At 44.3% G+C, this 27039-nt stretch overlaps 1 long non-coding RNA gene across 2 annotated transcripts in view; it reads right to left on the reverse strand.

Annotated features, from left to right (window-relative positions):
- The window catches only part of LOC109282547 (uncharacterized), a 132116-nt gene that overhangs the window by 41423 nt on the left and 63654 nt on the right, over positions 1 to 27039 (reverse strand). For both annotated transcript variants that reach the window (XR_009462231.1, XR_002089553.2), the window contains exon 5: positions 9933 to 10111. This is a non-coding gene — a long non-coding RNA (uncharacterized LOC109282547). The remainder of the gene's footprint in view (positions 1 to 9932; positions 10112 to 27039) is intronic.

Here is a 27039-nt window from a genome sequence, read left to right on the forward strand (position 1 = left end):
TGAATGATTTTGGCCTCAACAATCTCATTTACTTACTGACTTAATGTAATTTCTAGACAAGTAAAACAAACTTGCTAGCAAAACACAAATATTATACGTTTAATCATTTACATAATTTTAAATCAGGTGTGTATTTTTTGAGAGACATTCAGCATAAGGATGAACAGGACCCTTCTGTCTTTACTAGATATATGTCTTTACTACATGTCAAGTCTTGGCCATTATGAGAAAGACAAAATCTGTAGAACTATATCCTATAATTGCAAAAGCCTCAAATTCTTTTCTTGTAGTCTGTAACACATAAATGGAAAAGAAGACAATCATTTGAAGTAGATAAAACATACCTTTCTTTGAGGTAAAAAGAGGCTTTTTTTTTAAATTGGACATTTTTAAAATTGGACATTAAAATGGGAAAATTAATTTTGAAAACATTTTGAGAGAAATTTGCATTCCTTTTTAAATTAAGTAATATATTCTGAAAGTAGAATCAATTTCAGAATCACATAATGTTCACAAAATCCTGACTGTTTTTAAACAAGCCCAACATACTCCATTTAAGGTCTCTGCAATAAATTAAGGGTCAGATTCTCATGCATCGTAAATAAGCATAGCCACATGAACTTTCTTGGGGCTACACTGATTTATACCAGATGAAGAATTACCCCTGACTTTTCTTCTTAAAATAAAAATTGGACCTACCAAAGTCCTAAAATCATCACAGAGTAGCAAATACTTGGAAATACTGACTGGTCCAGCAACCTTCAATAATGTGAGTACTCTTTATTCATGTGAGTATGCTCACTGGGGAGAATCCAATTTCACTTTACATACCTAAATAGCACATGCACCTTGCATAACTAGCATTTAACACTTATGCAGAGTTTTGGATTCCATTTCACTGTGGTGAACTAGAACTGCCCTATTTGTGCAACTTCCAAAAGCAAAATGGAGGAGGTAGAAGCAGCATCAGCACCTGACACTCACTTTTCATGGGTTTTTGTGCAGTTACATCTTTCAAATTTAGCTGGCCTTGTGACCGTGGCAATGTGCAGTTGGACTTGTGGCAATGTGCAGCTGTCCAACCACCTTGCAGCCCTATTGATGCTTTTGTGCACATAATTGCAAGCTGAATAAGGGATAAAAACTGGAGTGATATAGCTGAATAACTATAATTTAGGAGTGACATAGATGAATAACTATAATATATAAAGTGAAATAGGATTTAGTCAATTAACTTAAATGGAATGTCCTTGCTTCAGGTCAGTATCACCACTGGAAGCATGAGCCTGACAAAAATATGGAGGCCTGGCAAAGACCAAGAAGTTACAATTCCCCTGTCAGTATGCTCTGCTTTTTTCTATTCTGGCATCTGGTGGTTGTGCTGAAGATGAGAGTCTGTCAGAATGAAGATATTGACTGACAGGTGCATCCTAGGGAACTGGAAGCATTTGCAAGGGTGATAAAAATTTGCAGATGTGGGTAAGGCCTCTGTGTGGAGGAGATGCTGTGCCTGTCAGGGAACTCATGAGTCACTGGATTCTTTCCATATTATGCTGCTTGAGAAATACTAACCCTTGGGTTGGGGAAGAAAGGTAGAGGAAACCAAAGTTTCAAAGCAGGAGTAGATCATGACATCTCTGTAATCCTTGCTTCTGATACACACAACAATTGTACATTTAAAATTTCATCTTCTTCTGGTACCTTATATAGAAAATAAGAATGCAGTAAAACCCTGATTTGGATTTGACTTATACCAGAATTCAATAAAGTACATTTATTTTGAATCACTTAGATATTCTTTTAAGAAAATCTGGTTAGCAGATCACAAACTTATGGCTTAACTATGTCTATCCTATGATTGGCTGCTTTTTAATAATCACTTTCCAATCTGTTGAAAGTAGAGGTGCACCAATACATGGGTCCAATATCAGATCGGCACCAATATAAAGAAAATTGATTGTATTGGAAATTGGACTGATGCAGCCGATAATTTGGCTGATAAGTGCCTGTGCATGCATACAGCCAGTGTAGCATGTAAGCAGTGAGGACCACAGCCCGGCAGCTTGGATAGCTACATGCAGCTGGTAAGTCTGTTGTGGTGGAAAGGGAGGGGGGAGGAAAGGGGCATGGGGGTGCAGATCTATGCCCCCTGCGGTGAGGGAGGGAGAAGGGCAGGTGCTGGGGCTGGAGCAGGTGCTGCCTAGATGGGGTGGGGCAGGCACGGGACAGAGCTGCAGGTTGTCCTGAGGACAAGGAGCAACGGGGGCAGCAGGACTTCCAGAATTGGCATGGCTGCTTTTTGGTGACTGAGATCTGCCACAGGGGACCCCCCGTGTCCCGCCAGTCAGAGGGATCAGCCACTGGAGAATCTCCCCCCCCCTGCCCAGTCAGTGGGATCAACCACCGGGGACCCCCTACCCAGTCACTGACTGGTGCCGGGGGGGGGGGGGGGCACATGCCCCCCCGACTCAAGACAAGAGGCACCAGTCACCCATGCAGAACATGGACTCATCATCACTAAACACCTGTTCCACCACAAGAACAGGCACAAGACATCAAGACAACCTGCAATCTAAGCATTGGCACTTGATTGACTACATCGTTGTTTGTGCCCAAGCTATGCTAGGAGCTAATGATTGCTGGACCAATCATCAACTCATCCACTCAACTATGTCACTCAATCTGGCCCCCAAATGATGACTGCAACACAAGCAATGTCAATGGAAAATCAACATTCAAGGACCCAATCAAGCAAGAACTCTTCCACCAGTACTTCAATGAAAAACTGGTGGATTCCAATTAACAACAGTGGGAAAATGTTGGCAGTGATTCGGGTATCTTCAAGTCCACTGTCATCAGTGCCTGTGAAGAGGCGCTTGGTTTTTTATTCAAGAAACATCAAGGCTGGTTTGATGAGAATGACTGGGAGATCCAAGAGTTGATCAATTGCAAGCACAAGGCCTTTTGTGCTTGGCAAGCAAAATAAATTGAATCACCAACAAGCCAAGGAAGAGGTTCAAAGGAGGATCCGCAATATGAAGGACATATGGAGGGAAAACAAGGTGAAGGAGATTCACCATCTTGCTGACATGCATAGTATGTACAGTTTTTTCAGTGCCATCAAAGCTATCTAAGGTTTGAACACTCAGGGACCAACCCCCTTGAGACCTAAGGATAGAGGAGACTTGATCAAGGAAAGGAGCCTTGGAAGAAAGCCCACTGGAAGGAGCATTTTGAAAACCTTCTAAGTTTAGACTCTGTTGTTGACAAGAGTGCTCCTGCAACATCCACAGAAAATCTCAGAATCCCTCCAACCTTTGACAAGGTGAGGAAAGCCATCAAGCAGATGAAGAATGACAAGGCAACTGGAACTGATGGAATCCCCACTGAAATCCCTGAGCTCACATCACAGGTCTGACTGTGAAAATTACAAAGGGATCACTTTGCTATTCACTACAGGAAAGATCATTGGGAGAACCCTCCTGAACCATTTCTTTCCACTAGCTGAAGAGCTCCTCCCAGAACCTCAGTGTGGCTTTAGGGCTTCAAGAGGTACAATTGACATGATCTTCACTGCTTGCCAGATGCAATAAAAAAATGCCAGGAACAACATAAACCTCTCTATATGGCACTCTTTGACCTCACAAAAGCCTTCAACTCTGTCAACTGAGACGCATTGTGGAGGATCCTTTTGAAGGATTTGTCAGCATTCTTTGTCTGCTCCATGATGGTATGCGAGTAGCAGTTCTCAATAACAGATCTATCACAGATTCCATTGAGGTTATGATGGGAGTTAAGCAATGCTGCATCATCTCTCCTCTCTTCTTGATATTCCTTACTGCAATGCTATATCTGACAACCAACAAGCTTCCAATCAGAGTGAAGCTGAACTACCAATTGAATGTAAACTGTTTAATCTCAGTCAACTCTGAGCCAAAACCAAGACCACCCTGACCTCAACCATCAAGCTCCAGTACACTGATGATGCTGTAGTGTGTGCTCACTTGGAAGCAGACTTTCAGGTAATTGTTGACATCTTTACCTAGGTTTACAAGAAAATGGGACTGACACTTAGCATTCAGAAAAATAAGGTCATCCATCAACTTGGTCTCCCAAGCTCCAGTAATTCAGATTTATGGTGAGAGTCTGGAGAACACTGAATATTTCCTATACCTCAGAAGCCATCTCTCACAGAAGGCTGATATCAATGAAGAAATACAACATCACCTTAAAAGAGCAAGTGCACCCTTTGGACGCCTGAGGAAATGGGTGTTTGATTATCACAATATCAGATTCAAAACAAAGCTAATAATTTATTATCAAGCAGTCATGATCCCTACCTTTCTTTACAGAGCTGAGACATGGACAAATACAAGAGATACCTCAAGTCACTGGAGAAGTACCATCAATGCTGCTTGTGGAAGATCCTTTAAATCCAATGGGTAGAGAGATGCACTAACATTAGCATCCTCTTGCAAGCAAACACTATGAGCATTAAGGTGATGATCATCCAACATAAACTTCACTGGGCCAGCTACATCATCTGGATGTCCAACTCAAGGCTCCTGAAGCAAGTTTTATTCTCCCAGCTCAGTCATGGCATATGCTTAAAAGGAGGGCAGAGAAAGTGCTTCAAGGATGTCCTCAAGGCCAAGCTGAAAAAAATGTAACTTTGACATCAACTCATGGGAGACTGTCACCCAGGACTGCCTGAAATGGAGGAAGAGTCCGCTTAAAGTATCTCAGTACTTTGAAACCTTACAATGACAATAGAAGATGGAAAAGCAGGAGCAGCAGCAACGGTGTGTTGCAGACCAAACCAAACAGCAGCAACGGTGTGTTGCAGACCAAACCAAACATCCAAAGCCACCCACCCCACACAGAAACAAGTGCCCAAGTTGCAACAGAGTCTGTCAATCCCGGGTCAGCTTCATCAACCATCTTTGGACCTACAAATAAAGCAAGCATGTAAGACAATCATCCTGTGGAATCCACTGTGACAATGACCTGTAGAAGTGGAAAGTGTCTTTTTTTACTGGCTTTTACTGGCTTGTTTAGGGATTATAACATGTGTAAAAGCCTCCCAGTTAGTGCTATTCATATCTAAACAAGCTCAGCATACCTCCATGTGTTTCAGTCACACCTCTGTACTTTAAAAGTAGTGTGAAATGGGTATGTCCCAGGGCTGATTTATGGAAAAGTTACAGTATAAGACACTTCATTGTCGTTATGCAAAAATCACATGGCAGGATATCTTGACTGATTAGAGTAGTGGTGCTAAAACTTCTGGCCTAAGGGCTACATGCATGGTGCAGGGGTAGTATTAAGACTGGATCCAGAGTGGGGTCAGTGCATGGGTTGGATCTGTGGGTGCAATCCAGTGTGCTAGATCTGGCCACAAGCACTAGTCAGGTACAGTACGCAACCCAACCCCATGTGCCAGATCCAACTATGCTCTTGCCTGATCCCATGCATTGGATCCAGCCATGCACCGGCCCAACCCCACATACCAGATCTAGAAAGGAAGTAACCCTGTGCACTGACCCCACTGTGCATCAGCACAGTCTAGAACACAGGGTCACAAATCATTCAGCTCCCAGGGCTCTCCATGGGTCCAGGAATTTGGCAGCCTGGGAGTAGCAATTAATACTTTCACTGCTCCACTACCACCAAATGTTTAGACTTATAGAGAGACTAACAGGCCAGATGACATGGCTTCACAGGTGAAAACTGTCCACAGGCCAGCGGTTGACCACCGCTAGATTGGAGGAAGGATAAACCTTGCATGAACCAAGAGTTAGCTTTTGAAATGTCAGCTGCTGTTGTGTACAAACTCAACTTTGATTTATGTTGTGCTCCAGAAACTGTGGCCTCTACTGTATTTAATTTTATATAAACTTTTAATAATACAGATGATTGCCTACTTATGAGTATTATGATTATACTAGCAAATTGCCTGTCAAGAATGATGGGCAGGGACAGAGGCCTGCATCCATGCTCCCCCAGCTAGAGCCACTCCCTGGCTCCTCCCCGCCACTTCAGTCCTGATCCATTTCCCCCCTCCCCCCACTGCTTCAGGCTGAGGTCAGAGCTGATCCCCCATTCCCCCTGGAGCTGTTACACCCCTCCCCCTCCACCGCTTTGGGCCCATGCCACACCTGCTCTCCCCCTCTGCCCCATCTCCCCTCTGCTGCTTTGAGATGGAGCCGGGGCCTCACCCCCTCCCTCGTCCGTTGCCATTGTCATGTCAGGCCTCAGCTCTGCTGGTCTCACGCCCCGCTCCACCGCCACTATCATGGCGGCACGGCTGCCCGCTCCTGTCTGAATGCTCACACTCTGATTGGTTGTTTTAGACAATCAATCAGAGTGTGAATAAAGCGTTATGGTCTGACAGACTAAGGCTTTTATAATATTAGAGTAGAACTGATTGCCCAATAATTTTTCTGCAAGACTTACTGCTTTCACAAGTCAGAGAGACACATGACACCAAAAAGGTTGCAAACTTAAGAGAGGGTGAAGTTATTGATGAATAATTTCCATATGTTCTAAGTAGGAATTGTCCACTTAGAACAAGTATGGTCAATGACTCACCTGTGACCTAGAGAGCCCTTTCCAGAGCTCTGCCCAGAGAAATATTTTTAAAATCAAGCTGGGAAGAGTTTAGGGTGAAGTGGTTCACTGGACAACCATCTTCTCTCTCTGTGATGTGGTGCTGTGAATGAAAACACTGGAAATTCAATACTTAAAGAAGTATGTAGCATTTCCAAACTGTTTCCTACGGAAAGTGTATTCAAGAAGCCTCACCCCACCATTGGATTACAAGAAAGAAAATCCTTCTCACTGCCAGTGTTAATGGACTTAGAGCACCCACTAATATCCAGTGTAGTGTTGCTAGGGAACTATATATTAGGTATTAATTTACACAGCTTGCTGGTAGCTTGCTAGGGAATGCCAGGCTTGTTTGTGCTGAAATTCCCAAAAGCTTTCCTGTTTGAATGTGAATGAATAAGGAGTATGTGAATCACTTTTTCTTTCTTTTTTTTTTCCTTCCTCAGTTTTCAACTGATTTTCCCCTATATCCTCTCCAAGAGAAGCTTTGCTGTCTCAGGGAAACCTGGTATTTGGAGAAATAAAGAGGAAACATATGTGGTCAGGTTGAGATTTTCCTTTCTAACTGAGATCACAACCACCACCTTCTCGCTGTTAGAGACACCAATCAAATGTATTCTGCTGATCACAGACTGACTTTTTCAGAGCTGCCTGTCTGATACAGATGACCAGTTCACATTAATTTTAATAGAAATTAGATATCTGGATGCCTCAGGTGGCTTGAATTATTTCAGACACAAGGTTTTTGCTCAAGAGCTTATTACGATGGAAAAGAATACAGGATAAAAGGGAACAGATTCTTTTTTCAGTGATAAAATTTACTACTGTGCAGAAATTGAGCACAAGTTTTATGCACTGCATAAAACTCACTTGAAGTCTTAAAAAAGGGATAATGTTGCATTCTAAGTGTGGTGGGGTTTTTTTTCCCTTGGTTGTTTTGTTTTGTTTTGTTTTGTTTTGTTTGGGGGGGGGGGGGTTGTTGTTGTGCCATTCATGGTCCAGGGCTAAATTTCACTATTTGGGAGTAGTGAGACTGATTGCTGTATAAGCAGGGACATTCTACAAGCTGCTGGAACTTCAGTCTTTTATTTGAACAAGTGTGTGGTTGGGGGAGATGTTACACAAAGTGCACTTCCTCAGGTCTGGGAAAGAAACAAGTACAGCTAAATACATAAAACAATAGGTAAAACAATAACTTTTCTTAATTCTATTATGTAAACTCAAATAGTCACTTAAAGTAAGGGAAGAGCATAGTAAACTTGTGGAGCAAAGACAAGTTATCATAAGTAACTCTAAATAAAAGACAAGAGATGGGTTTACAGCCTGACCTTTTATTGTTTACATCTCCCAAGTTATAGCATTAATTTATCCTAGTAAGCATTTGCAACAGAACAATATAGACTCTTGCCTATGCTTCTCAGGACAATGACACACAGGTTGCATCTATACATACATTAATGCACCATTGCTACTGCACATTAAGTTTAGTACTTCTAATATGAGGTACTACATAAATGCACAACAACCAGTGCTAATGTGCATTAGCAATGACACACAGTCTTTTTGTAGACTAATTCTACTGTGCATTAACTCATTAGCCTGGTTTTTGCTGTGACATGCTAATGCACAATAGAATTAGTCTACTGCACATTAAGTGTCTCATATAGACGTAAAGATTATAGATGTAAAGATTATAGAAGGGAGGATTTCTTTCTTTACCATCATGGATTGTTGTTTACTACCATCCTACCTTATTTTCTTACTCTATGTTTCATGGGCTTCTTTGACAAAGCTGCTTTTGCTTTCACAATTTATCTAAGCAACTAAAGAAAGTTATGCCTAGTGTAGCATAACTATACCTGGTACACTTGGTTACTTCAGTCATTAATGATAATGTTCTTATGCTAGATCTACAAGATCCTATGCTTATGCTATTTCTCTCAGGACCTTCTTGTCTCACCTAAATTGTGCCCAATTCCTTCTTTGGTCACCTTTACTATATCTAGCCCCAAATCAAGAATGAGATAGAGATATTGTTTTCAGACTTCCCAGTCTGAGCAGAATCCTACTATGGTAGAGAAGAAGGCAGTTTTATGTTCACATGTTTTAATAACCATGTAGTTTGAAGAGCTATTAGCTCTTTGTTGGAACACCTGCATTTGATAGCACAGGCCAGGCAAATCAGCCAAGAATACCCCGGCAGACCTTAAATTGATCTCCCTTCTACCCAAAATGATAAATGTTGATTTCCTTTGGTATTAAATGATTGAAAAAACAATACACCATGGCTAAGTACACACAGTCAAAAAGCCCAAGGCTGAATTGATTCAGTCTTTGCAGGTTAGTCTAAGCTGCAGAGATTAAACTAAGAAATAACTGGACACACATTTACTTTTGATCCAGGAAATGCAGCCACATGCCTGTAGTGGCTCAAGCCAGAAGCCGGGGGGTGCTAGAGCATGCCTCTTGCACATAGCCAGCTTGGACTGTGTGTTCACTTTCTCTTCCTGCTGCCCCTGAGGTCTCTGTGATTTGCAGTCCACAATCACAACAGCAGCACTCTTCAGGCTTGCACATCATTTCCTTTTCCTGCTTCCAGGTGCCTCTGGGATTTGTATTCCACAGTCGCAGCCAGCACTAAGTTTCAGTAAGTTTAGCTGTGGAGCAGCTCTGTACTTGAAGAAAGGTGGGTTTAACCCCAACCCCCCTCCCTGGCCCAAGACCCCAGCTGAGGTTTGCCTGGGAGTGGGGAAGGGCAGTCCCTGCCTCCCATCTACAACACTTCTCTGCTGGAGGAGACAGCACAGCCCAGCCCAGGGCTGCAAAGCATCTGGGATGCTGGAGGACTCTGATTTAACTTGAACAAGGAAGGTGTCTGGGACAAAAGTTTCATTAACTGGTTTGACCCAAGTCAGTTAAATCTTATACTACATTCAACCCAGCTTATTTTAAATCAGTTTTGGCCATTTTGAAACTGGTTTATATGCACTAAGTTTCTATTACAGGTTTAAACCATTTTCTGATAACTTAAACTGCTTTATGTGCATCTTCTGTCCCTAACCCATGATTTAAAGTGAAGCAGGGTTTGAGTCTGTGATTCATTTCTACAAAGAAGGGTTAAAATGTGGAACAAAGTCCCAAAGGCAGTAGTAGCAGAAAATGTACCTGAGAAATTGTTTTAAGTTTTGACAGAAGGTTGGAACCAAATATTTCAGCTTAAATTTGGTAGTTTAACTTTACCCTGAAATATTACAGATCTCAAAAGAGTCAATCCCACGAAGTCTTAGAAGACTACACATTAAAAAAAACGGATAGATACTTACAAGGTATGTTCAGCAGGATTCAGTCCTGAGAAATGCTGACTGCAAACACTGCCTTCATGTGTCACTGCTTGTTCACTGTTTGCTCATGTAAATGTCCATCTTGATCACAGAAATGCAGATGTGTTTGCAAACGGAAGATATTTTGAATTGACAAGTATTTTGTAAATGTGTCTTAAAACCTAAATGGGATAAAAATTAAATTATTCAGCCTTCCCTGCTTTCTTACCTCAAACTAAACATAATAACAAAACATCCAAAAAACCCTCCTGCCTCTTTTAACCAGGGCAAGGGCTTCACTCCAGTGCTTTAGTACTGCCTTTCTTCTCACCTTCCCTCTTTCCCCAATGTCATCTCACTGGGAGCTTTTAACTTCCTTCTGGGCCAGCCAACCACCCCCCATCCCTGTCATTTGGCCCAGAGGTCCTAGGCAGGCAAACTATTACCCTCTAGCCCCCTGCAGCTAAGCCATGCACCTTGTTACATATCCCCCCCACTCCCAACCAAGAGTGTAGGCAAGGATACACTTTTCCATTTTTAACCCCTCCCACCCCTGCACTCAGAGAAGAAGTCTGCATTTGCATGTGTAGTCCCAGGCATATTGAAAGGTGTACTGAAAAATCAAAAGGCTGCAGGGACAGGTTCCATCTTGCCAACTGGGGGTTGGCCTCCCACATAGCTTTAAGTCATGTTAATGGGGTATGGTCAGTGACCAAAAGAAAATGGGCCCCTAGGAGGTAATAACAGAGGGTATCAGCTACCAACTTACTTGCTAGATACTCTTTCTCTATTACAGCATATTTCTGTTCCCAGAGGAGAAGCTTCCTGCTGAGATACAGGATGGGGTGTTCTCCATCTTCAGATTCATGGGAAATAACAACCCCCAAAGCCTCACTCTGAAGCATCCATCTGTGATATGAACTCCTTTGTTAAGTGTGTACTGCACAGGGCTGATGCACTCCATACTGGCTATTTTACCTTCCCAAATGCTGCATCACACTTGGGTGACCCTTCCATAGCTGGTCAATAAGTGGGACCATGCTGGTGGTAAATTCTGAGATGAATTATTGACAGTAGCTTAATAACCATAAAAATGACTTCACCTGCAGTTTCGTTGCTGGCACTGGAGAGTCCACCAGGGCCTTTTATTTTGTCCACTAGGGGCCTGATTTGTCATTGCTGAGTATATATCCTAGATATCTAGTGTCTGTTCATCCCAGGTAACATATACTAGGGTTGGATATGAGGCCAGCTGCTTGTATTGACCATAACACCTTTCTTACCCACCAGAAGTGTTCCACCCACACATTTGCAAATATCATTACATCATCCAGATAGGCAGCCACACATGCCTGGTGTGGGCAGAGTATTTTCTCCATTAGACATTGGAAGGTCACTGGGGCCCCGTGGAGGCCAAAAGGTAGAGTTCAAAAGTGGTAGAGCCTCCAGGGTGTTGCAGAGGCTGTGATTTCTTAGAACACTGGATCCAGAGGTAAAATCTAGGGTCGTTATATACTTTGCATTGCCTACTCCTTCTACCATTTCATCTATCCTGGGCATAGATTATGCTTCACACTTTGAAACTGCATTGACTTTACAGAAAACAATACAAAACTGAACTGTGTGATTGGGTTTTGACACCAAAACAACTGGGTTACTTAATTCACTGGCAGATTCCTCTATCACTCCAAGGTCCAGCATCTTCTTAATCTCATTTTATCATTTCCCTCAACAGTGCTAGAATTCTTGAATAACCCTTCTGAATTGCATAGCCTGGCTTGAGGCTAATATGATGATCAATTAGCATAAATCTACCCAGAATAACACCTCTTTAAATTCCTCCAGTAGGCTTTTTGCTTCAGCCCATTGAGTTCAATTCAAACCTTTCCCTAGCATAATGCTAGCCACAGGATCTGATGGCAATTTGATATTCCCAGAACAGCTCGCAGTAAACCTGTAAAGACCATACAGGCTTCTCAGGCCCTCCAGGCCTTCAACAGGTTGATGTGCTATACCTGCAAATCCCACCATTTCCATAGTAGGTGAACTTGATAAATTTACCTTGCCTACCCTCCATAGGACCTCAAATGGGCCTTGCCATTTAGCCACCAACTTACTTTTGGAGGAGAGGAGAAATACTAATACTCTAACCTCTAGCTGATAAAACAAAATCCAGACATTTTTTATTACCCGCCTTCCTGCACCTTCTGTGCAGCCCCAAGATTTCAGGTCTCAACTTTTCTGTAGCTTCTGGACATATTGGATTACATTCTGTAGTGACCCCTGGGCCTGCCAAGATTTTTGTAAGAGATCTAACATACGCTGCTGCTACCTATACAATAATTCAAAGGGCAAAATGTCCTGTGGTGGACTGTAAAACCTTTCAATTGGCAAACAATAAGTATGGTAAAAACTGGTTCCAATTCTGAGGCTCTTCCAAGAAAAATTATCAATTCGCCCTTCAGTATCCCATTAAATCTTTCATCTAATCCATCCATCTGGGGATAGTACACTGAAATCTTTACAAATCTTTCAGCAAGACCCAACTTCTTGCAATAACCGAAACAAGACGACCATACCCTGGTGAGTCAAAACCTGTCAGGGAATTCCCACATGGAAAAATATCTGCAATAGCTCAGAGGCCACAGTTTGTGCCTAAGTCAAGCAAATGGCCACAGCTTCGGGGTAGCAGGTGACAGTCAACAAGGACCAGAATGAACTTTAACCCTCTTGAGATGGTCCCACCAAGTCCACTCCCACCTGCTTAAAGGGTAGGCCAACCAATGAAACAAATACCATTGGGGCTTTATGCATGGGATGCAGGGTGAGCAGCTGGCATTCAGGACAGGATGCATAATAATCCTTGATTTCTTGGTATACTCCAGGCCAGAAAAACCTTGACAACACTCTATTCTAGGTCTTTCCATCCCCAAATGGCCTCACCATGAAACATCATGGGCTAGTTTCAAAATCTGGCTGTGGTATTGCTTTGGCACTAATGATTGGGACTGTCAGGTCCCTACGGCATTGTCTTCTGTTATTCTCATCAAGAGGTCCCCCTGTAACTCAAAATAGGTCCTAGGCTGCTAACCCTGCACCCACTATGACCCCATTGGCCCAACATATGATTCTCAGTCATAAAGAGAATTATATACCAGGTCCTCCCTTTGTTTACAAATGAAATCCAACCATCCCCTTACCTGATCTAGTCCACCCTCTCAAGGAGCTCCTGGGGTATCCCAACCCTCTGAATCTTTCAGAGGGTTGTCCAATTGAATTGAACCCCAATCCCTTTCCCCAAACATTTCCTTTGGCTTGAGAGGGCCTCCTGCCTGACCCTCTGCTGCTCTGTGTGATCTGCATCAAGGTCCAAAGAGTTCAGGGTCTGAGAAGGAAAATAATTTCCTCCCCAGCTCTGGCTCAGTGGAATTGAAGCCTGCCTGGCTTCTATCAACTCTTTGAGCCAATCAAAACAATTTGGACATCAGGACATCAAGCCCCAGTCTTGCCCCACCACCACTGTGTAAGCTAAATGGCTAGCCACCACAGCTGTGATGTTAAATTCCTTTCCCCCCAATGGTCATGCATCCCCTATCTTAACTGGGACCACAAATCCCTTCTGGTATGGGCTCTTCTACCAAGCCTCTGAGCCACAAGCATGGCCATACCAACCATTCATCTGAGGGTAGTCCTGATATTAATGGCCCTTCTCCCTTCATTGAAAACAAGTCATCAGAGCACCCCTCTCTCCTCCTGGGCTGCAGGGATTCTCCAGGTGGCTTTCTTCTCCAGAGGGGCCACTCATGGGCTCTCCCCTTGGCTGGGGTCTCAGAGGAGAAGGAGATAGTGCCCCTAAAAGAGGCCCTGCCTGTTTCTTCCAGTCTAGGCTTCCTTGGCCCTGGGACTTACTGACCTTCCAAGGGATCCAGACAAAATAACTCCACCCCTATGAAGTCCTCCACTTTCCAGATAGCTTCCTCCAAGCTGGTAACATAGTGGCAATACACTTACCTCCAGGCTCCTACTGAAAGGATGACATAGAACTGTTTTAGGGTCACCAATTCCACTATTTCCACAAATGGATGTGGGTGCACAATTGTTTTAATTTGAGCCATGGCTTGAGACTGTGCATTTAGATCCCAAGTCTCCTGTTGAAACTTGTGGTGACAAGCCTCCTCTGTGAGACCCAGCCCATCTACTATGATGACTTCAAGGGTTTTCTAATCCTAGGCTGAATCTGCTCCCAGGGCCCGGTAAATGGTCTGTGCCTTCCCAGATCTAGATATAGATCTATATTAAAATGGTTTAAGATGGGCAACAGGGGTTAACAGTGATGACAACCTCACAGCCCACACATCCTGTAGCCTCTGTCACCCACTCAAAAGTTGCAAGGAAGGCCTCCAGGTCATCTGCAGGTCCCATCTTGGTAAGTACTCCATCTTTTATCCTCTGGGAACCAAGAGACTCCCCAACTTGAGTGGAGGTCCATCTTGACTCCAAATACTGCTTCAGGAACTCCAGGTGTTGCTGCTGCTGCTGTTCCACCTGCTACTGCTGTTCCCTCTGGAACTGTTCCTGCTGGAATTGGAGTGCTGCAGCCCCTCCAGCCATTTTAGCAAGGCTCCTGTCTCCATTGCTGCAGTTAAGCTTAGAATGTCCATATTTTCCACCACATGTAGTAGCTTGTTACATCTTTAGCCAGCCACAAGAGCCAGCCTTCCCTCCTTTCCTACCTCAAACTAAACAAAATAACAAAACATTCACAACTCCCTCCCTTGCCAGCACTTTAAAACTCCTTCCTTGTGGCCCCTCGCTGGTCTCTGAGTCAGCTGCGCTGCCCCTTTTATCCCCCTCCAGGTGACCCAAGGGGCCAATCAGGGGACACGGAGGGTGAGTCTCTGGAGCCTGATTGGTGAGGAAAAGGAATCCCAAGCCCTCCAATCATCTTTTACCCTTTCAAAACCCCTGGGCCAAATCATTACCAGATTGGTAAGGAAAGGGAATCCCAAGTCCTTCAATCATCTTTTACCCTTTCATAACCCCTGGGCTAAATCACTACCAGCCAGCCCATCACCTCACATTATCCATAAGTGAAGTTCCTTCCTAACTCCATTAGTTAGTAGCAGGCTTATGACTTGGAGCAAGAGGGCTTATACTGCCAATTATTTTATACAGAAAAATACTACACTGGATGCCAGTTAAGACTTCTGCATTCAATAGTCCAAGAATAATAAGTTGAGCCCATTAGTAAATTGTAATCTTTCCCCCTACCATTGTAAGCTTAAAATGGTATTTAAAGGCTTGCTTTTTGGGAATTGACATATAGTTATAGCTATGTATTAAAATGGTTTAAGATGGGCAACAGGGGTTAATTGATTTCTAAAAGTCTGGATCTCACATAGACAGTTTCACACAACCGTCAAAGCAAACAGGCTGTCTAACACAACGAGGCCAATGGATATACACACAGTCTGGGAAAGAGGGGGCACATACTACACTGTTCCATAAGAAGGCCCCAGAGCAGGTGAGCCTGAGTCCTGGTTTTTGGGGGAACAGATGAAATTAGGAGACAGCCCAGAAAGACCAAAGGAGTATGTGCGCATGTGATGAGCTATGTGGACATATGACAACCACACAGAGAGACCAACCAATGACAGCCATGCATCAAGAGTCATCAGGAGAGAAGGAGAACATAAAAGCAGAGACTTGAGAATAACAAAAGGTCCCTCCTCCCCACCCCTCCTCTTCCTCCTCCCTGAGAGGGTTCCCCATTCCCTGGGAAGGATCCCTGAGGCCACCATGGACACAGCGCATACCACCAGCCCATCTCATCCACCATACTGGAGGGGGCTGTGGGCCTCGGCATTCCACCTCTAGACTGCTGACATCTGACACTTGAAAGAAAGCCTCAGAGTGATGACTGCATCCTGGCCAGATGTACTTTGACTCTGATGACAGACGTAGGATTTGGTAGATATATAGAATTGCTTGATTATTTGTATTGTTTCTTTTCTGTTATCACTGTGTATCAATACATTTGCCTATTATCAAATGGAAAGGTCTTGGTCAGTCTAAGGGTGGTTCTCCCCACACCTGGAGCAAGGCATCTGGGTTTTAAATCCAGAGCCAACAACCATGAGACATGTACCACACTCTTAACACAACATGTATACATGACAGAGAATTCACTTTATTTAATTTATTTCACTTTTATTTCATTTTAAACATAGTCCAATAAGGATGCAAGCATTCTAACACCTGTTGGCTCTAACAATTTCTTCAACTTTGCAATTTATTCACAATTGTTATAACATATTCATAGATTATAAGGTAGGAAGGGACCTCAGAAGATCATCGGGTCCAGTCCCTGCACCGAGCAAGAAAGATAACTGGAGGTCAGGTGACCCCAGCAAGGTGACGGTCTAGTCTCCTCTTGAAGATTTCCAGGGTAGGCGATTGCACCACCTCTGGAGGGAGCTTATTCCACAGTCTGGACACCCTGACTGTGAAGAAGTTTTTCCTAATGTTGAGCCTGAATCAATCTTCCAGGAGTTTGTGGCCATTACTCCTAGTTTTCCCCTCCGGTCCCCTGGTAAACAGTTGCTTGATGTACTCCCCTAGTGTAGTGGTAAGCTGCTACCAGTTCCCCTCTCAGCCTTCTTTTCCTCAGCCTGAAGAGTCCCAGATCCCTCACCCTTTCCTCATATGGCTTGCCTCTGATCATATGGGTGGCTCTTCTTTGGACTCTCTCAAGCTTCCCCACATCTTTGTTAAAGTGTGGTGCCCAGAACTGGATGCAGTACTCCAGCTGCATTCTCATCAGTGTTGAGTAGAGTGGAAGAATCATCTCCTTAGCTTTGCTGGAGATGCATCGATTGATGCATGCCAGAGTATTATTTGCCCTACTGGCTACAGCATCGCACTACTGGCTTATATTCATACTATGGTCTATTATTACCCCCACGTCCCTTTCATTTGTGATGCTAGTCAGTTTGGCGCTGCCAAGCCTGTAGGTGTGTTGGGGGTTGCTCGTCCTGAGGTGGAGCACTTTACACTTCATCAAGTTCCGATCTGCCCAACTTGCTAGCCTGTCTAGGTCCGCCTGTAACTGTAGCCTATCTTCAAGCATGAACACATTGCCCCATAACTTGGTGTAGTCCACAAACTTGGCCAGTGAGCTCTTCACCCCCACATCCAAATTGTTAATAAAAATGTTGAAAAGTACTGGACCAAGCACTGATCCCTGTAGGACACCGCTGCTGACTTCTCATCAGGATGAGACAGATCCATTCACTACGACTCTCTGGGTCCTATCCTGGAGCTAGTTTCTCACCCACCTGACTGTCTCTGAGTTAAGTCCACAATCCTCCAATTTTCTCATGAGAACATCTTGGGATACTAGATCAAAGGGCTTTTGGAAGTCTAGGTATACAATGTCAACCTACTCTCTCATGTCCAGGTGGCGAGTTACGTGGTTATAGAAGGAGCTGAGGTTGGCAAGGCAAGACCTGCCCATGATGAAGCCATGCTGGCTGTCATTCAAAATCTTCCCTTCTGCAAGCTTATCGCAGATAGACTCCTTGATGAACTTTTTTAGGATTTTCCCTAGGATGAAAGTTAGACTGATTGGCCTATAGTTGCCCAGGTCCTCCGTCCTGCCCTTCTTGTGAAGGGGCACAACATTGACCCTCTTCCAGTCCATAGGGACTTCTCCAGAGTGCCACAAGTTGTGGATGAGCTTTGCCAGGGGTTCCACAATGACTTCGGTCAGCTCCTTCAGAAGTCTCAAATCAAGATCATCCAGTCCTGCTGACTTGTATACGTCTAATTTTATTAATTGGTCATATACCAATTCTACAGCAATAGTAAGAAAGCAATTATTCCTACCGTGCTCATCCTCTACTCTACCTGGTGTGGTTTTCCACTTGATCTGGTAAAAGACCAAGGTGAAGTAGTCATTCAGAAGTTCAGCTTTCTCCTGGATGCCAGTAACCAGCTCTCCTGAGTTGCTGAACAATGGCCGAACACTCCCATTTGTTTTCCTCCTGTTCCCTACGTACCTAAAGAAGGACTTCTTGTTTTCCTTGATTCCCATTGCTAATCTAAGTTTGGTCGCTGCTTTAGCCTTTCTTATATGCTCCCTGAAAATGCAGGCCTTTCTTTTTTCCTCTTCCTTGCAAATGCCGGCTGTCATGGAATAGTCCTCCTTCGGGCCTGCCCTGAGCTTCCATTATTTATAAACCTCTTTCTTCTTTCTTAAGAGGACTGTGATTTCCCTGTTTAGCCAAGGGCTAAACCAGCTCTTCTGTTATCTTTTCTCCACATGGGAATGGACTTCCTTTGTGCTTCCCGGATCATGTCCTTAAGGAACAACCACTTTTTGTGCACACCTTTCACCTTCAGCCCCTGGTCCCACAGCACTTGTTCTACTAGTGACCTAAGCTTGTTGAAATTTTCATCTGTGAAGTCCAAGACTTCAATCCTGCTGTCCAATTTGTCTGCCTTATGTTGGACAGCGAACATGATGGTTTCATGGTTGCTGTCGCCCAGACTTCCCTCTACATTTAAGTCAGTCACCAGGTTGTCTCCTTTGGCCAGGACCAAGTCTAGCAGAGGATCACCTCTGGTTGGCCTATGCACCTCCTGAGTGAGGAAGAGCTCCTCAACACAGGTCAGGAGAGATCACGACCGTTCCAACTTGGCTGAGTGTTCTTCCCAGGAGATGTCTAGATAATTAAAATTGCCCATAACAACGTCATGTGCATGTGCAGCCTCAGTCTATTCTCAGGTAAACTCCAGATTGAGCTCCTCCCCCTGGTTTGGTGGTCTGTAGTATACACCTACAGTTACATCTCTCTCACCGCCCCAGCCCCCCTGTGCCTCCCCCTGCAACTTGACCCAGAGGGTTTCAAGCTGTCCATTTTTGGAACCAATGTCCAAGGAGGCGTATTGCTCTTTCACATAGAGAGCAACACCTCCACCTTTTTTACACATCTGGTCCCTTCTGTGCAGGGTGTAGCCATGCCCATCATACCTTCCTGCTTCCTTTTGCTTTTTGTGACACTTAGGATATACTTGCTGAGTTGATGGGTTAGATCTGGGGTGGCCAACCCATGACATGTGTGCCACAAGTTGCACATGCAGATGCTTCAGCCCATGGCAAATCCAGCAGAAAGCAGGGAGGACAGTGCAGATACAGCAGGGAGAATGGGTCAATATACTGAACAGGGAAGAGAGAGCACAGCAAAGGAACTGGCAACGGAAGAGAATCAGAGTGGCACTTAGGGAACAGGCAGGACTTACTTTGTGGCATTCTGACCAAAAAGGCTGGCCCACACTGATCTCCCTCTGTCATCAAGCACTGTTTGATTCCCTACTATAAAAATATTATAGTGGTTTCCCAAGGCTTCAAGGAACTTTGCCACAGGAAGCATTGCCTGCTTAGGTGATGGGCAGAGGGGGCAGGTACCAGGGAGCACTGGTACCCCACTGAGAGTGCCAGCCAGGGAGTGGGGGCACCAGGAGAAGTGCCATGGCCATTCCAGGCACATCACTGACTGGCCGCTGGGGGGACAAGTGCTCCCCCCCCTGACTCAGGGGGCACCGATCACCCATGCAGTGGGGGAAGTAGCCAAATCCACTTTTTTCCAGTTACATCTTCTGTGAAGGCCACCAATGCAATGCTGTAGCTGACAGAGAGAATCAAACACTGGCATGCATCTACTGATGCATCTCGAGCAAGACTAAGGATGTCATCCTCCCTCTCTGCTCGACCTTGGTGAGACTGCAGCTGGAGTACTGCATCCAATTTTGTGTGCTGCACTTTAGGAAGGATGTGGAGAAGCTCGAGAGAGTCCAAAGGAGGGCCACACGCATGATTAAAGGTCAGGAGAGCAGGTCATACAAGGAGAGGCTGAAAGACACAGGACTGTTCAGCCTGGAGAAGAGAAGACTCAGAGAGGACTTGGCTGCCTATAAGTATATTAGGGGCATCTGTTCACCCAGACACCCCAGGGGAAGACATGAAACAATGGGCACAAACCAATTGAAGATCGCTTCAGATTGGACATAAGGAAAAAATTCTTTACAATTTGAGTGCCGAGGGTCCAGACCCGATTCCCCGCAAAGATGGTACCATCACCCACACTGGTAATCTTCAAAAAGCATCTTGACACCCACCTTGCTGAGGTCACCTAGCCCCAACAGTCTTTCATGCCCAAGTGCAGGGGGGCTGGACCCAGTGATCTTGAAAGGTACCTTTCAACCCCTAACATCTATGAATCTTAGGAGGGATACCATGGGAGTTTCCAAGGGAGCTGTGTGCCACTGAGGTATTTGTTTCCACACATGACATCCTCAAGTGTCTCTATGGCTGTTTTGTGTCAAAGATCTGGCCTGAATGATTATAATCTCCCTTTTGACTTTAGGTCCTTTCTGACTCATTTACCCATTTTCTTTAAATCCTCTTTTCTAAAGTTTAGTATCAGAACATTAGTTTTTGGCATCCCCCAGGGATCTTGCAGTTATATAAAGGTTACAGTTTCTCTTGTGTCCTCTACAGCTGGTGATTCCAACAAGCAACTGGAGCGAGTGCTACTCTGAATCATGTTGTAAAGTGATACTTGGCCAGTGTAAATGCAAGTAGCTGAAGTCACCTTTTATTACTGTTGTATGGTGTCAGCTACCTCTTTCATCCCCTTTCAGCATCATCATAATTGTTTTTCCTTTGATGAGCTTAGTGGACTGATGATGTCAAAGCAGCTTGATACCATATCAGTTGGAACTGTAATGGTAGAATCAGTAAAGCATGTTTAATTAAGAAGTCTTTCCATTATACAACAGACAGAGAATTATGTTAATTTTGACATTGGCAATGTCATTGCGTTTTCTAGATGATTTATTAGGCTTGCAATTTCCTACTTCTGACCCTCAATAGGAAGTGAACTTTATGAAGTATTAATGTTAGGATGTGTAGCTAACTCTGGTATTTCTATGACTACATACAATATAGAAGTGTCTGGCTTCTGCTGAATCACACCTCTGCTCCTGTACCATTAAAATTAGTTACTTCAGTGAACATATAATTACATCCGAAGTGCTTTATTCTTGTTGTGTTGCTTCCAGTTGTAAATGTTCCACTGAAATTGCTCTTTCAATTGTTTATTTTGAGCAAGCACGGACACTTTCTTAATAAAACTCTGTGCTTGAGCAGTTTCTAAGGATCATATGTATAGTACCCATGTACAGTTTAATTCTGCTCTCAGAAAAGCTGGGATTCAAACTGATTTCAGTGGAAGTTCTAGAACAGGAATACCAAACATGGTCCATGGGAATGATCCAGCACAAAAATGCAGCCACTTACCAAGTTATTTGATCTGCTGCTTAAACACTTGCAAAGCAAATATAAAATTCATTATAGTAAGTATATTTTATGTACGTTTCAAGTGTTTTGGATATTTGACTAACATTGTATGGGTATGTCATAAAAATAAATTACTTCAGATGAGAACATCATAACTATTATTATTTTGTGTTAGAGTCATGTAAATGACTTCCTTTATATATTCTTCCCAAGAATTATATACATGTAGAGCAGGCAGCCAAAACCCTTGACAACTAGCATTAGATTCAGGAACCGATAAAGCCTGTGATTTTACTCCTTTTGTTCAGTGGCTAGGGAAGAGTTGGAGAGAAGAGTTTTAACCTCTGAACCCCCAGCACAGGACTGTATCCACCAACCATAGGCTTGGCATTATCAAACCTCATGCCCCTCTCTGGTGTTCTTTTGAAGCAGAGCCATTAACATAGACATTGGGAAAAAATGGATAAAACAGTGCAAGAGGAAGCTTCTGCCTCACTAGAAGCAACGGCCCCAGCTAGAACCCAGAGCCCCTTCCAGGCCAGAAGCTGAGCCACACATGCTCTAACTACTGAACTATTTGCAGGTGTTGAGGGCAGGGGGAGATGGGAGCGTTCTCACAGATTCACAGAAGTTTAGGGCTGGAAGGGGCCTCATGATATCATCAGATCCAGTCCCCCACTGCTCTAGGCAGGAAAAATTGCTGGGGTCAAATAAGCCCAGCAAGGTGTGCATCCAGTCTCCTTTTGAAGATCTCCAGGGTAGGTGCCTGCACCACCCACAGTGGGAGTCTATTCCAGAGTCTGGTCACATGAACCATGAAGAAGTTTTTCCTTATATCCAGCCTGAAACCTTCTTCATGGAGTTTATGACCATTGCTCCTGGTTTTCCCCTGGGGCACTTTGGTGAATAGCTGTTCACCTAGCCCCTGGTGCTCAACCCTGATATATTTGTAAGCTGCCACCAAATCCTCCCAAAGTCTTCTCTTTTCTAGGCTGAACAGCCCCATTTTTGTCAACTTTTCCTTATATGGATTGCTCTTCAGGCCTCTAATCATATGAGTGGCTCTTCTCTGGAGGGTGCCAGCTGCCATCAAGGGACCCGGGGATGGACACGTCAGAGGATTCCACAACTAAGTGAAGGAGCAAGGACAGCATTGAGGGACTGCAGGAGCCACAGACACCAGACCTGTAAGTAGGGATGGGCCAAGGCCCTACCCCGCTATCTTTTCTGTTAATTTCTTCCTTTTCTTTTGCTTTTGTGGATTTCCCAGAGGGACTCTGAGATGAGGGTCAGAGTCATGGGCAATGCTCCAGAGTTAGGAGTGGCCAGGGTAGCACAGCAGGCAGCTGAGCAATAACGGAAGACCTGGCTGAAGAGCAGGGACGGCTTAGTGTCCCGAAGAGACATAGGGCTGGGAGAGGTCATCAGAAGCCCAGCTGATGAGAAGAGAGCGGGAGTCAACACTGGATGGCGAGCCAACCAACCATCTAGTGACCATCCTAGGGACTGGCACATGGCTGAGGTATAGGGGAGGTGGAGCCCCACAAATACCCACAGGAAGTGTGATCAATCCACAAGGGACCACAGGAAGGGACCCCACCACTGAAAGACAAAATCAAAGTTGTGGCAGGAAAGCTTCGGGGTTTCCCTCGGGGAGAGTGTGAGCCCTCGCTAAGATCGCAGGAACAAATACAGCAGTCAATCCTGGGTGCATGCTCCAAGACAGCACAAGAGCGCCTGCTCAAGACCAGATGGGCACAGGGCTTATAGCAGCTCAAAGTGATGATTTGGTGGGGTATACAATCTGGACTAAAACAGAACAGAATTTCTCTGCTCTTGCTTTTTCTGTGCTGGGCAGCAAAGAGACAATATATGGTCTAACTCTAGCCAGCAACATTCATATTAATAAACTGAATTCTGAATCCCATAGATTTTCAGGTAATCAGCATGTCTGATTACTGATTTATTGCTTACTTACTTGGACCATAATGGCAACCACAGACAGTGGTTAGTTTAAATGCCAGCATGTATTCAAGAGAATATTCACATCAGTGTAAGCATAAAGTTTATATAAAATATATGTATGAGGAAAATATTGATTAAAAATTATTTACATATATTTCCTGAGGACTTAAATATTTTTCATGTACTGATCAGTAGGTAAAAGAAAGAATTTGCCTTAGTTCTTCTCTGAAAATAGGGGCCTAGCAAGAAATTAGGTATTTTCACTTTCCAACCATTTTAAAAGTAGCTTTTCCCTTTAAAAAGAGAGAGAGAGAGAGAGAGAGAGACAACATTGTCTTCAATTTTACCAAGCTATGAAAATAAATTAAGCAGATAATTACCATTAGTTCTTAGTTGTTACAAAGGAGAGGACTAAAACTATAAAAACATTGCATCAAATTTTCAGAGTGGATAACAGTTTTTGTTCTTTTATATGCGCTGAATTTGGCCTGAATTTGTACCTTGTATACTCATTTGGTTTTCAGACTTCCACCTGGTATAATTCAAGTTAGTCATCTAACTTTTTTCTTTAGGTAATTGGCCCTAAAGGGCTAGACCCTGTTTCACCATTACATGCTTAAATGGCACTTACCAAGCTGCATAGCTGAAGCTTTTGGCACCTACATTTTGGGGTTCAGAAGCCACACTTACACCATGCTTCTGCTCTGAGCACTCTCACTAGGCTACACTCTAGCTACACAGGTATCTGGACAAAATAGAATCATGCAGACATCATGCACATAATGTCTGGTAAATCCTAAAACTTTCTCTCAGAAGAAAATAGGACTACCAGGTCTTTGACACAAGAGGAGAAAAGGACCAGGGGTGGGCCAAGGGTGCCTACCCCTTTTAGACCGGGGTGGGCAACTACAGGCAGTCCTTGACTTACAACATTTCGAGTTACATCTTGCACTTACAATGTTTATAAATTGAAACCCTGTTTCAACTTTACAGAGCCAGTTTCGACTTACAACACTTGATCTGATGCAATGCCATGCCAGCAAACAAGTTCGCTGCATTGCCCATCTCCTTGGAGAACATCTGTCCAAACTTCCTTGGACACTTTCTTTAAGAAAGAAGACAAGAGTCCAGAAACACCTGCAGCCAAGACTCCTGAGAAGACTCCAGCCAAGAACCCTTCAAAAATTCCAAGCAAGAGCCCTTCAAAAAGTCCAGCAAAGTCACCTCAAAGAAGTCCTTCTAAATCAATATGATTGCTATTCACAACATAAATATATTAATGTAGCTATATTACTCATCTATAATTGAAAGAGTACAAAATTCTGGGGTATTTTTGATGAAAACAGGGTATCAGGCCTTGGTTCAGGAACCAATCCCCCATTTATAACATTGTTTCTTATGAGAAAATTGGTTCCAAGTTACAATGTTTTGACTTAAGATGCGGTTTTCAGGAACCAATTGTGTCATAAGTCCAAGGACTGCCTGTATTTGGGTGGAGGGCCACTTAACGAGTTTTGGTGACCTGTCAAGGGCTGCATGGCTAGCCCCACCCCTTGACAGTTGCCCCGAACCCTGGTTGCCATCTTGGGACCAGGAGTCCCACTCCTAACCCCTGATCTTTGCCACCAGAATGCCCTCCCCTTGTCCCCTGGAAATACTCCTTTGGAGGGAGGGGGGTGCCATCTTAGAACCAGAAAAAGCCAAATCATACACTAAAAGTCAAATGCCTACTATAACATATTTTAATTTTATTACAAAAATATTTTTGTCATGATTTGTGTTTGCATAGTGTATATAGAAGAGATTGCATAATAACTCAAAAATAAATTCTTAGTTTTGTATATTGTGGAGAGTGCGTGTGTGTGTGGTGGGGTATCAGAGGTTTGTGAGGGGGTGTGGTTGTGTGTGGGGGGCATAGGGTATGTTGGGGGTGGTGTATATGTGGGGGGCTATGTGGGACAGGGTGTGGGTGTGTGGTGTTTGTGGGGTGTGAGGGAGGGTGAGGGGGGTATGGGAACCCCCCCACACACTCTGCCCATGGCATAGCAGCAGCAGGTGAGGATACTCAGAGTGCTCATGCCTGGCACAGGCACTGGTGCCCAGCAGGGTGCAGCCCCAGCCATCACTGCACTCCACGGCAAGGGGCGAGGCCTGGACAGGCAGTCTTTATCAGCAGTGCTCCCCACCATGCATGCGCAGCCCCTGCACTTGTGCTGGCTGCCTTCACCACCAGGGATGCATGGACATGGGAGGGAAGCCCCAGGCATCTTCCCCTGGGTGATGGGGAAGGCAGCCAGATCCAGCGCCTGGGGCTTCCCTCCCATGTGAGTGCAGGGGCTTCACGTGCATGGTGGAGAATGCTGGTGATAGACACTGCCTGGCCGGGCCACACCCCTTGCCATGATGTGCAGCGCCAGTCAGCTGCACCTCACCAGGCACCCTCCCACCTGCTGCTGCTGCTGCCACTGCCTGCCAGAGCTGTGTGCTGTAACAGCTGCAAGGCTCACCCAGCTGCAAGCTGGGTGGGGTGAGCCATGCTTAAGATCTCTACATACAAAAAGGGCAGCAGAAAGTTTGCAGAGGGTGCAATAACTTTTCCAAAAGGAGGGTATGCTGTGCACAATGCATGCTTTTTACTGGAGTGTTTGAACTATGACCAGAGGCCCCATTGGAAACCCCAGGCTCTGACTAGCTACTATGGAGCCATAAAAATCTGAGGGAGGGAGAAGCAGAGGGGGAGAAGCTGGAGGAGAGCCAACACCAGCCTGGAGAGTGGACAGAGACTCAGCCCCTTCTCCACTCCCCCCCCTTACTGTTATGGGAAAGGGATTGTGACCAGAGGGGAATCAACCTGGGTTATAAGTGGGGAAACTGTTTTAAAGGGTTATAACCAGGTGAATGTAATTATTGAGGTTGTTTGATGCAAGTGGGACCAGCCAGTGTGTTGGAATTATTCACCTAATGTTGCAGTTGTAAATGTTATTCAAATTGTTGGCTTTATTATTAACTATTGATATTATATAAGAAATGATTAATCAAAAGAAGAAATATATATAATTCTTTGTTCAATTAATCATTTATTTTCTGTATATAGTTGTACATAATAAAGAAACCAATGTGTTTACAGAGTTTGGAATAAATTCTTCAGTGGTAAGGGTGAGGCACACACCCTTCACAGGACATCTCAGTCAGCATACCTGCCTGAGGGGGTTCCCAGGGCTACTGACACTCTTTTGAGAATCCCAAATCCAGCACATCACCTGGCCTAGCATGCCAGCATGGGTTACATCTGTGCCCCTCACTGTGAGGTGCAGTTCTGGCCGGAGCTGCCCTCTTGGGCAAAAAAATCCAGCTCCCACCCTCATTTATGGGTGCCGGAGGCCAAATGAAAGTGCCTTGTGGCCTGGATCTGGCCTGCAGGTCATATTTTGCCTACCCCTGTTTTAGACCAACCATGTAATGGTTAGAGCACATCCTCTGGGACTAGGAGACCCAGGTTTCAGACCCTTCTCACTCTTGGTCACTGCTGTGACCATTTTCCCACAGAGAAAGCATGATTTAAAAAATAGTCAAGTGGCAGTTGATAGATATTGGTTATCTAATAAGAAGACAGGAAAAAAGAGTCTTCTCCTAGTAACTCTGAAAGGAGCAAATGTTATGAAGCAGATTTTTTCCATTCCATAGCATATGTATAATCCTATTTTGTATTGTCATAATTTTATTTTTAGTTATTTAGATGCACTTCAAAACAGAGTTAACACACCCATGAAGTAACACTTCCTG

This window comes from Alligator mississippiensis, chromosome 5 (genome assembly GCF_030867095.1).
Source record: "Alligator mississippiensis isolate rAllMis1 chromosome 5, rAllMis1, whole genome shotgun sequence".
Lineage (NCBI taxonomy): Eukaryota > Metazoa > Chordata > Crocodylia > Alligatoridae > Alligator > Alligator mississippiensis.